Below are 6,038 nucleotides of genomic sequence, written 5' to 3'. Positions count from 1 at the left end.
TGAAAAATGAAAATCGCTTATTGTCACAAGTAGGCTTCAAATGAAGTTACTGTGTAAAGCCCCTAGTCGCCACATTCCGGCGCCTGTTCGGGGAGGCTGCTACGGGAATTGAACCGTGCTGCTGGCCTGCCTTGGTCTGCTTTCAAAGCCAGCGATTTAGCCCTGTGCTAAACAGCCCCTGTTAGTTAGTTCCTTTTGAAATACCCTCGCTCTCCCCCGTCTCTTCCATCCTCACCTCCAACAAGAAGTGTGAGGAGCTTGTGGAGCATCTTTGTGACTGAGATGGAGTAAATCCGATCAGCTGTCTCTGCTGCTTCCCTACCTTCCATGAGCCCACCGGACCAAATTGTCTCTAAATTTCATCCTTTCCCGAGCCCTGAACCCACATCTTTCTCTAGTTTCTCTCCCATCTCCCCTCATGCCCTCACAGAGCTCATCTTGTCCATGAGACCCAGCTGCTGCTCCATCGACCCTATTCCCACTGAGCTACTGATCAGCCAACTACCCTGTGTCCATGGATGTTGTCAACATTTCTCTCTCTTCAGGTACTGTCCCTCTGTCCTTCAAATCTGCCATCATCACTCCCTCCTCAATAAAACAAACCCTTGACCCTGCCATCCTTACAAATTACTGCCCCATCTTCAACCTCTCTCCAAACTCTTTGAACATGTTGTCACCTCCCAAATCCTTGCCTATCTTTCCCAGAACTCCCATGTCTGAATCCCTTCAATCTGGTCTCTGCCCTGTCACAGTCGTGAAATACAAGAAACAATCAGAACCTCACCCGGAGAGAAAGACAGACAATCCGGGAACTTGGCTCCAATACGGATATGTTCATAACCAGAAGACAAGGGTAGGAGCACAGTCATTATCGAGAGACAACAATACCTGCTGGAGACAGACAGACAATAGAACAACACAAATCACAACACCAAGCTACCTAGACCCATATGCCCGAGACAGGAAGGAGAATTGGAGACAGACTGGAAGAACACAGACTCCAGACACATTAACCAAAAACAGATGGGAATATCTGAGGGGACAACAGATAGGACCAAGGAGGTTCTACCTGCTCCTTAAAATATCCAAACACAGAATAATAATTTTTATTACTGTCACAAGTAGGCTTATATTAACACTACGTGAAGTTACTGTGAAAAGCCCCCAGTCAACATACTCCGGCGCCTGTTTGGGTACACCGAGGGAGAATTCACAATGTCCAATTCACCTAACAAGCGCATCTTTCGGGACTTGTGGGAGGAAACCTGTGCAGACACTGGGAGAAAGTGCAGACTCCGCACAGACAGTGACCCAAGCGAGAATTGAACTCGGAACCCTGGCACTGTGAAGCACAGTGCTAACCACTGTGCCGCCATCAGGGAAATACCACCAGGCAGACCCATCGGATCAGACCGTGAGAGAGAAAATCCTGCCGAATCATTCAATTTACAGTGCAGAAGGAGGCCATTCGGCCCATCCAGCCTCCACCGGACCTTGGAAAGATAACCTTACTTAAGCGCATGCCTCCACCCTATTAAGGGGCATCTTGACAAAATACATGAAAGGATGGGAATAGAGGGATACCGACCCCGGAAGCATAGAATATTTTAGTTCAGATGGGCAGCATGATCGATGCAGGCTTGGAGGGCCGAAGGGCCTTTTCCTGTGCTGTACGTTTAGCTATTCTTTGTTCTTTGTTTATCCCCGTAACCCAGTAACGTCACCTAACCTTTCTTTGGACACTAAGGGGCAATTTCGCGGGGCCAATCCACCTAACCTGCACATCTTTGGACAGTGGGAGAAAACTGGAGCACCCGGAGGGAACCCACACAGACACAGGGAGAATGTCCAAACTCCACACAGTCACCCAAGGCCAGAATAGCTGAAACATCAACACACTGCTCCTGGTAGTTGATGGTGTAGTGGTTCAATAAATATAATTAGTGGATTGAAAAGGTGGGCAATATAGAGTAAAAACGGAATATGCTAGATGCTAGATTAACTCAACAGGTCTGGCAGCATCATAGAATCCCTACAGTGCAGAAGGAGGCCATTCGGCCCATCGAGTTTGCACCAACACTACACAAGAGCTCCCCACCCAGGCGCACTTCCCCCAACCTCTCCCCATAACCCCACTTCACCATTGGACTCTAAGGAACTGTTATAACCTGCCTACTTACCATTGGCTGGGGACTAATGACTATCCGACAATCCTGTGGGAGTATGAGCTTCCCCAATGAGGGGGGCGGAGAAACCACTAGTAAACTCCGAGTGTAAATAAAGCTGGCCAGTTCAGGAATCAGCAGGAAGGAGTATGTAGCAAGGGAAGTTACTACTACTGTTATGTATACATGTTATAGTAAATAAATGTTATTACTTTGTATCCTTAAAACTCGTGCTGGATTCTTCGTGGCCCTTACAAAACTGGCGACGAGGGTTAAACTGAATAGCTGTCTACACTGCTGAAGCCACCTCCCTGGATTTTTGTTGGATACAGGTTGGAAGTTGTTTTTTATTGTACCAAGCCTCTGTACGGACGTTTGGATGCTGCGCTGGAAAGCTGGAACCAGTACACACAACGGATGCGTTACTATTTCCGGGCAAACATCACCGAAAACGAGCGGCAGGTGGTCATATTGCTCACTGCCTGCGACCCGCATACGTTTGGGGTGATTAGGAGCCTTACGTACCCAGCTGCGCCGGACACCAAAACGTTTGATGAACTTGTGAATATAGTGGGGCAACATTTTAACCCAACCCCGTCCACGATAGTCCAGCGTTACTGGTTTAATACCGCTGAGAGGACCCCTGGAGAATCCCTTGCCGATTTTCTATCCAGGCTACGCAGGATTGCGGAGTACTGTGACTATGGTGAGACCATGTCAGAAATGTTACTCGACCGTTTGGTTTGCGGTATAAACAATGCGGCCACCCAGAGAAAGTTGTTAGCGGAGCCAACATTGACTTTTCAACAGGCCATTCAAATAATATTGTCCCGAGAGAGCGCAGAGCGAGGAGTACAGGAGCTACAGGGATTGGAAGTACATGCCTTGGGGCGCAACCCTTTCCATCCGAAAACGTCCCCCCCGCACTCCTGCGGTACCTTGGGCGAGGCAACGTCCGGACCGACGCCAGTGGCCGTCGGACATTCCTCCCCGAAGGGAGCCTTCTCCAGAGCCAATGGATGAGGAGCCATGTTCGTGTCAGACTTGTAGGCGCCGACCCCGTCACGGACGGCGGTCCTGGGGACGCCAGAGGCGCCGTCGTTCCGACCGAAACTGGGATCAGCCCAGGGGCCGTAACTGGGACCAGCCCAGAGGCCGTACCTTCCATGTGGATGAACCTGCGGCAACTACTCCTGAGGACGTGGAGACGGAGGACCGCTGCCTGCAGCTGCATTGTGTGGCAGCTCCCCGTGTGGCCCCCATTAAGGTGACAGTACGGGTCAATGGTCACCCGCTTGAGATGGAGTTGGATACTGGCGCAGCGGTCTCCGTGATCGCCCAGAGGACATTCGACCGCATCAAGCAGGGTATACAGACCCTTACATTAACCGACCCACAGGCCAGGTTGGCCACCTACACGGGGGAACCACTGGACATTGCAGGAACTACAATGACCCCTGTTGTCTATGGACGCCAGGAGGGGCGTTTCCCACTTATCGTGGTGCGCGGCCATGGGCCCAGCCTGTTGGGTCGGGACTGGTTGCGCCATTTGCGGTTGCAATGGCAGCACATCCTCCAAACAGTTTCTGAAGGGTTGACTGAGGTGCTAGGACAATACCCAGATGTATTCCAGCCTGGTTTGGGGAAAATAAAAGGGGCCGTAGCCCATATCCAAGTTGAACCAGGAGCCACGCCGCACTATTTCCGGGCGCGCCCAGTGCCTTACGCCTTGCTCGAGGAGGTAGAAGGGGAGCTCACTCGTTTGGAGAGTTTGGGTATTATCAGGCCCGTCCGTTTTGCTGACTGGGCAGCACCAATTGTACCTGTAATGAAGCCAGATGCCACAGTTCGCTTGTGTGGCGACTATAAACTTACAGTGAATACGGTTTTCCGACTCGACCGATATCCAATGCCTCGCATAGAGGATCTCTACGCGAAACTTGCAGGTGGACTCTCGTTCACAAAATTAGATATGAGTCACGCCTACCTGCAGTTGGAGCTGGACCCTGCCTCCTGACCATATGTAACGATTAATACACACCGGGGCCTGTATGAATATACACAGTTGCCATTTGGAGTATCCTCTGCCTGCGCAATTTTTCAACGTGTTATGGAGGGCATTTTGAGAGGTTTACCACGTGTGGCTGTCTACCTAGATGACGTTTTGATTACAGGGACGTCAGAGCAAGAACATTTGGAAAATCTGGAGGCTGTCCTTAGACGCCTTTCGGAGGCTGGAGTCCGTTTACGTCGCACAAAGTGCGTATTTCAGGCAAAGGAAGTAGTCTACCTAGGTTATCGGGTGGACCGCGAAGGTCTGCACCCCGTCGCAGAGAAGGAGCGTGCGATTCAACATGCCCCCCGCCCCGACTGACACTTCGCATCTTCGTTCTTTTCTCGGTCTCGTAAACTATTACGGGAAGTTCCTCCTCAATCTGGCAACTACGCTGGCCCCTTTGCACCTTCTGCTAAAGAAAAATCACACCTGGGTTTGGGGTCAGCCGCAAGAAACTGCTTTCCGGCGGGTAAAGCAACAATTGACGTTGTCTGGGTTACTAACCCACTATGATCCTGGAAAGCCTTTGCTCGTCACATGTGATGCATCCCTGTATGGTATTGGGGCCGTCCTGTCCCACAAGATGGAGAATGGGGCCGAGCGACCGATAGCTTTCGCCTCCCGCACATTGACTGCAGCGGAGAAAAAGTACGCGCAGATCGAGAAGGTGGGCCTGGCGGTGGTTTTTGCGGTGAAACGCTTCCACCAGTACGTGTATGGCCGCCATTTCACTATCGTGACTGATCATAAGCCCCTGCTGGGACTTTTCAGAGAGGATAAGCCAATACCGCCCATTGCTTCTGCACGGATCCAGCGCTGGGCTTTGTTGCTTGCTGCATACGAGTATTCTCTGGAGCACAAACCAGGTACGCAGATAGCAAATGCCGACGCACTGAGCCGATTGCCTTTATCGACCGGCCCCATGTCGACCCCCACGACCGGTGAGGTTGTTGCAACCCTAAATTTTATGGACACCTTGCCTGGCACGGCATCACAAATCCGTGAGTGGACCCAGACGGAGCCAGTCCTGTCAAAGGTTCGGCACATAGTCCTGTATGGTGGGCAGCATAGACAGCTCCCAGGCGAGTTGCGGGCATTTTCCTCCAAGCTGTCAGAATTCAGCGTGGAAGACGGTATCCTCTTGTGGGGGACACGTGTGATTGTCCCGGAAAAAGGCCAGGAGCTGAGACTATCAGACTTGCACAATGGGCATCCAGGCGTGACCAAAATGAAAATGTTTGCCCGGAGTTATGTCTGGTGGCCAGGCCTCGACACCGACATTGAGAAGGTGGCCCAAAACTGCTCCATTTGCCAGGAGCATCAGAAGCTTCCGCCGGCCGCGCCCCTACATCACTGGGAATGGCCAGGGCGGCCTTGGGCACGCTTACATGCAGATTTCGCAGGCCCTTTTCAAGGATCCACGTTCCTTCTACTAATTGACGCCCAGTCCAAATGGCTAGAGGTGCATAAGATGCAGGGGACAACGTCCTGCGCAACAATTGAAAAGATGCGTTTATCGTTTAGTACGCATGGCCTCCCCGAGGTGCTGGTCACGGATAACGGCAATCCATTCACGAGTGAGGAGTTTGCGAGGTTCACGAAGATGAACGGCGTCCGCCATATCCGCACTGCCCCTTACCACCCGGCTTCAAATGGGTTGGCAGAGCGCGCAGTGCAGACATTCAAAAGAGGCCTAAAGAAGCAGTCTTCCGGATCAATGGACACGAGACTGGCTCGCTTTTTGTTTACGTACAGGACCACCCCCCATGCAGTGACTGGGGTAGCTCCCGCAGAACTCCTAATGGGCCGGAGACTTC

The 6,038-nt window shown here is 51.8% G+C and overlaps 1 protein-coding gene across 7 annotated transcripts in view; it reads right to left on the bottom strand.

Moving 5' to 3' along the window:
* The window catches only part of LOC140419175 (uncharacterized), a 61,742-nt gene that overhangs the window by 13,708 nt on the left and 41,996 nt on the right, over positions 1-6,038 (bottom strand). The window contains exon 2 of one of the 7 annotated variants that reach the window (XR_011945584.1): positions 785-891. The exons of the other annotated variants lie outside the window; for them this stretch is intronic. The gene's annotated coding sequence lies outside the window, so the exon portion shown is untranslated. The remainder of the gene's footprint in view (positions 1-784; positions 892-6,038) is intronic. 7 annotated transcript variants of the gene reach the window in all.

This window comes from Scyliorhinus torazame, chromosome 5 (assembly GCF_047496885.1).
Source record: "Scyliorhinus torazame isolate Kashiwa2021f chromosome 5, sScyTor2.1, whole genome shotgun sequence".
NCBI lineage: Eukaryota > Metazoa > Chordata > Chondrichthyes > Carcharhiniformes > Scyliorhinidae > Scyliorhinus > Scyliorhinus torazame.
This window is presented reverse-complemented; position numbering and strand designations above follow the sequence as displayed.